The sequence below is a fragment of the Lagenorhynchus albirostris genome, chromosome 2, assembly GCF_949774975.1.
Source record: "Lagenorhynchus albirostris chromosome 2, mLagAlb1.1, whole genome shotgun sequence".
Classification (NCBI taxonomy): domain Eukaryota; kingdom Metazoa; phylum Chordata; class Mammalia; order Artiodactyla; family Delphinidae; genus Lagenorhynchus; species Lagenorhynchus albirostris.
The window spans coordinates 153,739,723-153,752,140 of NC_083096.1; positions in this window are offsets into that span (position 1 = coordinate 153,739,723).

Consider the following 12,418-nt stretch of genomic DNA (forward strand, 5'->3'; position numbering starts at 1 on the left):
AATGGGCTGAGACTTTGGGGGAACTTTTTGGAATGAGGTGAATGTATTTTTCATGTAAGACAGACATATTTGGAGGACAGAGAGACGACTATGGTGTGTAAAATAAGAGCTCTCATGTCCACATCCTAATCCCCAGAATCTGTGAATTGGTTACACTACATGGCAGGAAGATCTTTGTAGATATAATGAAGTTAAGGATCTTGAGATGGAGAGATTACCCTAGATTATACGTGGGTCCAAATGCAATCACAAGGAAATGTGATTTTTTTTTTAATTAGAGGAGAACAGAAGAGAGAAGCATAGAGAAATTTGACTCTGAACGAATGGTCAGAGAGATGTAATTTTTCTGACTCTGAACGAATGGTCAGAGAGATGTAATTTTTCTGGCTTTGAAGATGGAGGATGGGAATCATGAACCAAGGAATGTGGAAAGCCTCTAGAATGTGGAAAAGGCTAGGAAATGGACTCTCCCATAGAACCTCCAGAAGGGAACACAACAAACAAACAAGGGGCAAAACTGAGGCAAAGAGTCAAATTCAGAGGTGGTTGTAATCCAAGCAAAAGAGGCTGGAGTCCAGAGTTGCAGTGGGGATGGATTGATAAACATATATGAGGTATTGTGACTGGAACATGGTGATAATACTTCTGGGGGAGAAGAGAGGGAAGAGTCCAGGCTGATACCCAGATTTTTGGCTTAAGTAACAGGGCAAAGGAACCATTGGCTGTGTGGGCCACATAGGAAGAAGAGCAAGCTTGGGGGCAAGCGGATCATTTCATTTTGGACATATCAAGTTGGTGGTACCTGGGGAACATCCAAGAAGCAGTTGGATAAGTGCTCTGAGGCTCTGGGGAAAACTTAAGTGATAGCTAAAGTCAGTGGAGTGGGTTAGGTGGCCCAAGAAGAACATATGCATTAAGAAGAAAAGGACAAGACAGGACCCTTTGGAGTGGTAAATAAGGGTATGCAGAGAAAAGAAGCCCACAAAGGAGCTTGAGAAGGGACACCTATAGAAAAGCAGGAGGAAAACAAGGAGAATATAACTCATGGAAGCCAGCACTGGGGTTTACCAATGTTGTACCAGAACTGGGAAAGAATCAGATGCAAGAAATAGGGGGGAATATGGAACCAAGACCAGGATTGGGCAGTTCACAGGAGTCTGGAGGAGCTCTGCTCTGGCTTGAGAAGGAAGCATGGTGGTTGGCATTTTCTGCTAGGCATATGACAGCAGCCAGAGTCCAGGGGAGCAAACCTACTTAAGGCTGGGGCTCCGCTTAGAATGGGCAGCTGGTTCCAAGAAGGGCTTCTAGCTCCTCTCACTGTGCTGTGGCTAAGAGACCCGTGCTCCGCTACCCCCACCCCATTCCAGCAGAGAGGAGGGCTCTTGTTATCTACCCTGTGCTCTGAACATTCGTCCTGTTCCCTGTCTTTACTTACAAAGTTCCTTCTACCTAAAATAAATATCCAAAGCTTGCAGGGCACCGTGCTAAGCACTTCATGGACATCAAGAGGTATTAGTGTTGCCTCTGTTTTACAAATGAGGAAACTGAGGTTCAAAGAGGTGAAGTGACTTGCCCAAGGTCACACAATTAGTTTGTGGTAGAGTCAGGACCCAAGTTTAGCTGAATACAATTTCTAAGCTGTAATTCCCCAGAAGCTGTGATCTCTCCCTCAGTGACTTCCCACCATGTTTTATCTTCTCTCTCCATTCCATCTCCCTAGGAACTTTTCCACCTGAGAAAAAGGCTTTTATTCACCTTGTGAAGTTTTCAGCATGGTGTTATGCGGCAGAGAACCACTAGGTGACACCAGAGGACCAGAACCCTGATTTTCTGCAGGCCAGGAGTTGGACTCTCCCAGAGAGGGAGGAATGGGTGGGGAAGGGGGCGTGACCTTTTATTAGTGACCCAAGTCCACATCTCCTTCCCATCAGAATTGCAGAGAAAGGATCAGGGATTGGAAGATTAGAGATTAGAGATCCGAGTATTGTAAACTGGAGTGGCACAGGCCTCAAATATAAGAATTCACTAAGAGGAATTTCCCTGGTGGCTCAGTGGTTAAGAATCCACCTGCCGATGCAGGGGACACGGGTTCGAGACCTCTTCGGGGAAGATCCTACATGCCGCGGAGAAACTAAGCCCGTGCGCCACTACAACTGAGCCTGAGCTCTAGAGCCCGTGAGCCACAACTACTGGAGCCCGAGTGCCACAAATACTGGAGCCCGCACGCCTAGAGCCGGTGCTCCCAACGAGAGAAGCCACCGCAATGAGAAGCCCGCGCACCGCAACGAAGAGTAGCCCCCGCTCTCTGCAACTAGAGAAAGCCCTCGCGCAGCAACGAAGACCCAACGCAGCCAAAAATAAATACACAAATAAATTAATTAATTAATTTTAAAAAAGAAGGTCTAGGAGCAGCAAAATAAAAGCGATGGCAGGCTTGTGGCAGGGCTGGATTTCATTCCACTCCCTGCTCTGTCAGCCATTTTTGTGCAGAGCTCAAATTGCACAGCCATACACGGTGATCTTAGTGGAAAAGAGAGGAAATGCATATTACTGGTACCTACCATAACCAGAAACAGGGGAAACCCAGCTGAGCATCCTTGGGGAAATCACTTCATTCCTCTAAGCCTCAGTCTTCTTTTCATAAAATGGGAATAATCAAGGGACCCACCTCATCCAGGGGTTGTGAGGACTTAACAACCAAATGCACATAACACACTAGTACAATATTTGTCATCTAGCAAGTGCTCAATATGTATTATTATAAATATATAATTATAATAATACAAATATATAAATGATAAATGGTCCTAATAAATAGTAGTTTTTAGCTATCCTTTTTATGATTTTGTCACTTAATTAATTCCTCACACTATAGGCCTGACACATAGTAAGTAGGTCTGTGGGAAATAATAGTGGAAAAAAAATTTTTTTAATGAATTTCAGTCATGTGCTCTTGGCTAATCCAGGTTGGCTAATCCAGAGGCTGGGAAGACTTTCTGGAGGGGGAGTCTTTAAGGACCAGCTAAGGATAACCACACCCTCTGTAGTACACAGAACAGTGCCTGGGTATAGAAAAAATGTGCAGCGAATATTTTAGAAAGAAGGAAGGGAAAGAAGATAAATGGAAGGAAGGAAATGAGGGAGGAAGAGCAAAAAGAAAGAAAAACTCAAGGAAATTTTTTGGTTGAGCTAAGCATATCTGAGAAGGAACTACAAATAGGACCCCTAGCAAAATCCTTGGTAGAGAGTTGACATCAATATACCCTTGGCCCCCATAGTCCTCCAAGCTTCCTATAACACAGCCTACAGCATGCTTCTTTTTTATCTGACCCCCCCACCCCCAAGTGTGAGCTCTGTGAAGCGTCTACCTTGTTCAAAGTTATACCTACCCAGTATAAAGCAGGTGTTCACTAAATAGTGTTAAATTCCTAAATTGGGCTGAGTTCCAGTTCTGGTAACAGTGGAGGAAGTTGTCAAAATATTCAACAAAAAAACTGAATTATGGAACAGGAAAGTGACCAAAAGCAGGCATAAACTGAAGGAGGATTCAGCATTTAAAATAAGGGAGCCACGCTAGATGTGGATTTTCTGCCAAAGGTATTTCTCAATTTTCACAGCACAGGGAAACTAAAATTCAAACAGAAATCCAGAATCCTATCGGTTTGATGAATCAGAGGACAGAGTTCAGAGCTGCCACAGTGACTAAAAATTTAGGGGAAAACACCGGAAACAAAAGAGCCAAAAGGAGGGATGGCCAAAAATTTGTACATAAACTGCCTTCTAATCCTTGGCTAACTTCTGAATTGCACATGCACAAACAAGACTCCAAGTACCCCACGGAGAAATCCATAATGAAGGATGAGAGGACTCAGCAAAGATTTTAGCTGCTGTCCACTGCAAGAAAGACAGTTTGGAGTTTAAATTATGCTAGGTTAGAAATGCTTGGTAAATACCCAGGATTCTATTAAAATCCCAGAAAGACCACAGCTTAGGAAAAACCTCTATATCCTATAACTAAGAGATATATCCTAGATCTAGGAGCAGAACCAAAAGTAGACTTACCCCAACAAAAAGCTAACATCTGTAGGTTCAGGATGATCCACCAGTAAGTTAACTGTTGGATGAAAAATATTTTGACACTTTGACACTCTTCAGAGGAATATTACAAAATTCAGAGTCTGTATAGCACATCATTCATGTCCAGTATATATATATATATATATATATATATATATATATATATATATATATACTGAAGAAACCAAGAAAATGTGATTCATAGTCAAATAGAAAAATAAGTCAATAGAAACAGAGCCATACAGAAATAGAGACACAGATGTACAGAACAAACATATGGACACCAAGGGGGGAAAGTGGCAGGGGTGGGTGGTGGGATGAACTGGGAGATTAGGCTTGACACATATACACTAATATGTATAAAATAGATAACTAAGAAGAACCTGCTCTATAAAAACTAAATAAAATTCAAAAAAAAGAGAAAGAAACAGAGCTATAGACAATCCAGATATTGGAATTAGCACCCAAGGACTTTAAAATAACCATGAAAATATACGTTTAATAGTCTACAAGAAAAGATGGATTTTATATTAGGTAAAAAAATGAGGAAGTTCAGGAGAGACTTGGAAACAGTAGAAAAGAACCAAATGGAAAGCCTAGAAATGAAAAATGCAATATCTGAAATTTTAAAATGTATTGGATGTATTAATAGCAGATTTGACACAACTAAAGAAATAATCCATACATGTAAGACAAGATAATAGGAATCAAGTAGCCTGAATCATAGAGAAAAATAAAAGATTGGGAAAAAATAATCACAAATTTCATGACCTATGAGACACTACTGAAGGGTCCAATATATGTATAATTAGAGTTCCAGAAAGATTAGAGAGAGATTATGAGAAATAACAAATTTTTGAGGAAATATTGCTAACAAATTTCTAAATTTAATTTTAAAAAACCCTGTAGCAATCTATATACACAGGAAGCTCAGAAACACAAAGTATGATTAGTACAAATCAAACCACATCAGAATACATAATAGTCAAACTATTGAAAACTTAAAAATAAAGAAATAACTTAAAAGTGGCCAGAGATTTTCAAAAAACATATTACATACAGGGAAACAACTATAAAAATGACAACTGAGTAGTCACTAGAAACAGTGGATCCCAGATGACACTGGAACAATATCTTTAAAGTGATAAAACAAAACAAACAAAAAGACCCCTGCAAATCTAGAATTCAAGGTCCAATGAAAATATATTTCAAAAATGAAGACAAAAATGAAGAAATTTCAGTTAGATTGAAGTTAAATTTGTCACCAAAGACCCAAATGTGTGAAATGATGTAGACGGGACTTCAGCTTGAATGGAAATTATACAAAATGTCACTTTGGATTTACACAAAAGAAGGAAGAGCACTGGAAATGGTAAATATGTTGATAAACATGAAGTATATTATTTTTTACTTTCTAAATTCTTTAAAAGTCAGTGGGGGCTTCCTTGGTGGCGCAGTGGTTAAGAATCTGCCTGCCGGGGCTTCCCTGGTGGCGCAGTGGTTGAGAGTCCGCCTGCCGATGCAGGGGACACGGGTTCGTGCCCCGATCCGGGAGGATCCCACATGCTGCGGAGCGGCTGGGCCCGTGAGCCATGGCCGCTGAGCCTGCGCATCTGAAGCCTGTGCTCCGCAACGGGAGAGGCCACAACAGTGAGAGGCCCGCGTACCGCAAAAAAAAAAAAAAAAAAAAAGAATCTGCCTGCCAATGCAGGGGACATGGGTTTGAGCCCTGGTCTGGGAAGATCCTACATGCTGCAGAGCAACAAAGCCCGTGAGCCACAACTACTGAGCCCACATGCCGCAACTACTGAAACCTGTGCGCCTAGAGTCCATGCGCTGCAACAAGAGAAGCCACCGTGGTGAGAAGCCCACACACGGCAACAACGAGTAGCCCCTGCTCGCTGCAACTAGAGAAAAGTCCACATGCAGCAAGGAAGAACCAATACAGCCAATAAATAAATAAATAAACTTATTAAAAAAAAAAAGTCAGTGGACTTTTGGAGAGTGATGTCAGCAAGATGGTGCAATAGGAAGTCCAGACCTTGCTCCCCAACAAAGATACAGACTTAACAACAATATACAGTTCAGAATGCCTTTATGAGAACTCAGAAACCAGTTAAGAAGTCACGGTACCCCAGGCAAATGCAAAGCCAAGAACAGCCATGTTGAAACAGTAATAGAAGATAGTACCTAAACTATTTGTGGAATTTAATTCTAAAAATACAAACGTTATAGGTTCTTATGAAGATAAAATATTTTTATTTCTCTTGGAAAAAAGGTCAATGGACTTCTTAAAGCAAAAAATAATGACAACATATTGTGGGGTTTATAACATATGTAGAAGTAAAATATACAACAAAAACAGTACAATGAACAGGACGGGTGGCAATGAAATTATACTGTCGTAAGGTTCTTACATTATACATGAGGTGGTATAATATTACTTCTAAGTAGACTGTGATAAGATAGAGGAGCATATTGTAAATCCCCACAGCAATCACTAATAAAAGAATACAAAGAGATATCATTAAGATGCCAGTAGAGGGGTTTCCCTGGTGGCTCAGTGGTTAAGAATCCGCCTGCCAATGCAGGGGACATGGGTTCGAGCCCTGGTCTGGGAGGATCCCACATGCCGCGGAGCAACTAAGTAGTTGTGCCGTTCGCCACAACTACTGAGCCTGCGCTCTAGAGCCTGTGAGCCCCAGCTACTGAGCCGGTGCGCCTAGAGCCCGTGCTCCACAACAAGAGAAGCCACCGCAATGAGAAGCCCGCGCACCACAATGAAGAGTAGCCCCCGCTCACGGCAAGCCCGCACGCAACAACAAAGACCCAACACAACCAAAAATAAAAAATAAATAAATAAAAATTTTTTAAAAAATAAATAAAATGCCAGTAGAGGAGATAAAATAAAATGCTAAAATATACTCAATTATACCAAAAGAAGACAGGAAAGAAGGGACCAAGAAACAATGTTCATTGCAGCTCTATTTACAATAGCCCAGAGATGGAAACAACCTAAGTGTCCATCATCGGATGAATGGATAAAGAAGATGTGGCACATATATACAATGGAATATTACTCAGCCATAAAAAGAAACAAAATTGAGCTATTTGTAATGAGGTGGATAGACCTAGAGTCTGTCATACAGAGTGAAGTAAGTCAGAAAGAGAGAGACAAATACCGTATGCTAACACATATATATGGAATTTAAGAAAAAAAAATGTCATGAAAAACCTAGGGGTGAAACAGGAATAAAGACACAGACTTACTAGAGAATGGACTTGAGGCTATGGGGAGGGGGAAGGGTAAACGGTGACAAAGCGAGAGAGAGGCATGGACATATATACACTACCAAACATAAGGTAGATAGCTAGTGGGAAACAGCTGCATAGCACAGGGAGATCAGCTCGGTGCTTTGTGACCGCCTGGAGGGGTGGGATAGGGAGGGTGGGAGGGAGGGAGACGCAAGCAGGAAGAGATATGGGAACATATGTATATATATAACTGATTCATTTTGTTGTGAAGCTGAAACTAACATACCATTGTAAAGCAATTATACTCCAATAAAGATGTTAAAATGAAAAAAAAGAGAAGATAAAAGAAAATAACAAGTTGATAAAATTAAACTCAATCATGTCTATAATTACTTTAAATGTAGGTGGGCCACTCTAATTAAAAGGCAAAGATTATCAGGCTGGAAAACAAATCAAGACCCAACTATGTACTGTTTACAAGAGGTGAAATGTAAATATAAAGACACAAAAGGTTTAAAGTAAAATGATGAAATAAGATGTCATGCAGGGGCTTCCCTGGTGGTGAAGTGGTTAAGAATCTGCCTGCCGATGCAGGGGACCTAGTTTCGATCCCTGGTCCGGGAAGATCCCACATACCGCGGGGCAACTAAGCCCATGTGCCACAACCACTGAGCCTGTGCTCTAGAGCCCACAAGCCACAACTACTGAGCCCACGTGCCGCAACTACTGAAGCCCACGTGCCTACAGCCTGTGCTCCACAACAAGAGAAGCCACCGCAATGAGAAGCCTGCACACTGCAATGAAGAGTAGCTCCCACTTGCTGCAACTAGAGAAAGCCCACGCGCAGCAATGAAGACCCAAAGCAGCCAAAAAAAAAAAAAAAAAAATGGTGTCATGCAAACTCTAAACACATGAAAGCTGGAGTGACTATATTAATATCACACAAAATAGCCTTCAAGACGAGGAGTATTACCAAAGATAAAGTGGGTAAGTTTATAATGATAAACAGATTAATTAATCAAGAATACATAACAATCCTAAATATCAACACACTTAATAGCAGAACTACGAAATACACAAGACAAAAATTGACAAAATGAAATTGAAAATTAGACAAATCCGCAATTGTAGCAGGAGATTTTAACACCTCTTTTAAAATAATTGATAGAATTTATAGACCAACAAACATGAGTAAGGATATAGAAAATTTGAACAACACTACCAGTCAACTTCGCCTAACTGGCATTTATAAAATCTTGAAAGCAGCAGTTGAAAAAACACTTACATTACCTCAAGGGAGGAAAAAGCAATGTGAATGCTGATTTCTCACCAGTAACCATGAAGTCCAGAAGGAAGTGGCACACTTTTCAAGTGTTGAAAGAAAAGACTATCAACCCAAAATCAGTGAAAATAAACTTCAGTAATGAAGGATAGGGCTTCCCTGGTGGCGCAGTGGTTGGGAGTCCGCCTGCCGATGCAGGGAACACGGGTTCGTGCCCCGGTCCGGGAGGTCCCACATGCCGCGGAGCGGCTGGGCTCGTGAACCATGGCCGCTGAGCCTGCGCGTCCGGAGCCTGTGCTCTGCAGCGGGAGAGGCCACAACAGTGAGAGGCCCGCGTACCGCAAAAAAAAAAAAAAAAAAATCAGGTAATGAAATGTTAGCAAGGATGAGGAGAAATTGGAACCCTCATACACTGCTAATAGGAATGTAAAATGGTACTGCTGATTTGGAAACAGCCTGGCAGTTCCTTGAACGGGGAAGCCCCAGAATTTCTTTTTTTTTTTTTTTTGCGTTACGTGGGCCTCTCACTGTTGTGGCCTCTCCCGTTGCGGGGCACAGGCTCCGGACGCGTAGGCTCAGTGGCCACGGCTCACGGGCCCAGCCGCTCCGCAGGATGTGGGATCTTCCAGGACCGGGGCACGAACCTGCGTTCCCTGCATCGGCAGGCGGACTCTCAACCACTGCGCCACCAGGGAAGCCCCAGAATTTCTTTTTTTACTTTCTAAATTCTTTAAAAGTTAGTGGGGGCTTCCTTGCCGTTCCACGGCATGTGGGATCCTCCCGGACCGGGGCACGAACCCGTGTCCCCTGCATCGGCAGGCGGACTCTCAACCACTGCACCACCAGGGAAGCCCTCATTACCTGATTTTTTATTATAGCCGCCCCAGTGGGTGTGAAGTGCTACCTCATTGTGGTTTTGATTTGCATTCTCCTAATGACTAATGATGCTGCATCCAGGCTCTGTGCATCCTTTGGGAGAGATGAGTTTGGTAGGGTGTGATGTCAATGTTTCCTTCTGATCAATGTTTCCTTCCTGGCTTCTTGGGCCACCATTTTCAGGTTTATTCTTGCAGAGGTAATTACTATGGTAGGTGGAAAGACAAGAGCAGACATTTGAGTTTCTTTTTTTTGGCATTTTGAGGTGATCTTAAACTTTTCTTCTTTAATAATGTGGTGAATTACATTAGTAGATTTTCTAATTTTAAACTCGGTATAAAACTAACTTGGAATTTATAGACTAAGTTGACATCTTTGCAACATTGAGACTTCCTCTCCAGGAATGTGGATATATGACTCTCCATTTATTCCCTGTTCCTTAACAGCTATATGAGATTGGCTGGAACCTCTGATCCATGTCTTGTGTCTAAGATTTCTCCTGATCAGCTCCTGCTTTGAGCTTAAGCTTCCACTGGACTGGTTCAGTTTATAAGCCCGAGTGTGCTAGGTTGTACTTTCCAAAGATGGCTGCACCAATATATGTCCCGTCCTCCATGCTCTTCTTCTTCTTTTTTTTTGGGGGGGTGTTGTTTTGTTTTGTTTTGTTGGTTGTTGTTGGCTTAAACAACAGAAGTTTATTTTCTCTCAATTCTGGAGGCTGGTAGTTCAAGATCAAGGTGCTGGCAGGGTTGGTTTCTCCTGAGACCTCTCTCCCTGTCTTACGAGTGGCTGCCTTGTCGCTGTGATTTCACACGGTCTTTCTTTTATGCATGTGCATTCCTCATGTCTCTGCTTCTTCCTACTGGTCTTGGAGGGTCTCCTGGGGAGGTGGGAGGGGGGCCTTCTCTTGGGACATGAAAGCTGGTGGCGAACATACCTGGGAGTACTCACCCGAAGGCTGACATCTTGTTTGGGCCCCCATGCTCTTCTTGAAATGTGACATTGACACTCATCCATCAGGAGTTGAGGGTCTCTGTTCCTTCCCCTTGAAACTGGGCAAAACTTTGTAATTGCCTGCACCAAAAGAATGTGGTGAAGTTGACTCTGTGTGATTTCCGAGCCTGGGTCCTGGGAGGCAATTCTGCTTTAGTCTGGTGTTGTCCTGCTCTCACTGAGCTGCTGTGTAAGAAGTTCAGCTACCTAGAAGCTGCCATGTGGGAGATACTTGTGGCAAACTCAAAACGGGATCAAGGAGAGAGCTGCCCAAGAAATTCCATTTGTTCCAGCCTATTGAAGGCTTCCCAGTACAGACACCAGAAACATGAGTGAAGAAGCCTCCTGCTGACCCCAATTCCAGTCACCATCTGACTGCAAACTTATAATAGACCTCAAGTCAGAACCAATCAGCAGAGCCATTCTTGAATTCCCAGTCCAAGAAATGGTTGTTTTAAGCCACTCAGTTTTCAGATGGTTTGTTATGCTGCAATAAACAATGAATACACTCATGTGTGCTGTCCAAATGTGAAGCTCATCCCCTTTTCACAAACACACAAAAGAACAACACTTACTCCTCGGAGGCTTTTATATGTTTAGTCTACAAAGAGAGGAAGAAATAAACAACATAAAACCAACAACTTTGGACATCCCATTTCTTAGACGTCCTTTACAAATAGTTCCGCACACCCAGGCAGTGCCCATCAGCCCTCTCTCACCTCCTCCTCCTCTCATCTTACTTCCTACAAACTCCAAATCCTTCTTCACTCTGTTAGGCAGTGCAATTAAGTTCTCTCAAGCCCTTTCTCCCAAACTCAGCTCCAGGAACCCCTTTCAAAGCCCAAGGCCCTTTGCCAACATGCCCAATGGAGCTGAAATTTCCCAGGTTGCAGAGAGTATTCTCCTTCACTATTTTAGCTGACCTGCTTGTGGTTGTTTTCCCCACATTGGGTGCAGGACTGGTGCACAGAGAGTCCTCAATAAATCATAATGAAAGCAGAAATGTATCAAGCACCTACTATGTATCAAGCACCAAGCATGCTAGGGTAAGGACATCATATGCATCATTCCGTTCAGTCTTCACAAAAACCTGTAAGATAGGGACCATTATTATTTCTTTTTACAGATGAGCAAACTGAGACTTCATATGGTTTTAGGTCCTGTGGTCATACTCAGTGACAGAGTCAGATTCCAAAGCACTCTACCAACATTGTTTAAGTGAATGAAAGGGAAGGTAAGAAACTCTGGAGAGAGGCTATACTTGACAGGTTGGTTTTGGAAACTCTGGTAAATAAGGTGATGGTTGTTTCCAGGATCATGGAGGAGATCACTTGGAGGGAGAGAGCTGGCCAATTCCACAGACTCTGGTGCTTAAGGGAGCTGCAGAGAAGAAAAAGCAATAGAAGAAGGGCTGGATGGTGGACACCTGGACAGGGAAGACTTCAAGAATGGAATGGCCAAGGCAGACCCAGGTGCCAATAGCTTCATGACCGGAGGACTGAAGAGGGGTTAAGCCTCACTGGTGACCTCCAGCAGGGGCAGAAGCAGGGAGATGAGAGGAAGATGAGGAAGTTTAGAAGTGCTAGTGAAGCCAGAGGGAGGAGGCGGAGTGGGTATTCACAGGATGGCTGATCCAGGAAGGGTATGTTTTAATACGGAAGAGGCCTGATTGATTGTTTGTGGAGAGGGACGAGGTGGGTGGGGAGGGGCAGAGCCTGCTCCAAGGTCTGCAGAACCTGAGGCACCCTGGACCTGGACCCTGGCGTAGGGCACCCAGGCCGGGGCTCGCAGGCAGAAGTGGCCGAAGAAATGGCTCAGGGGATGGGACGCGGACTGTGGGTCGGGGGAAGGGGCTGGGTCCTGGAGATCAGGCTGGACAGGGACCTGGGAAGGCCCTCTGCCTCCTCAGAGAGAAACGGAGGCTTGGTCCCCGTC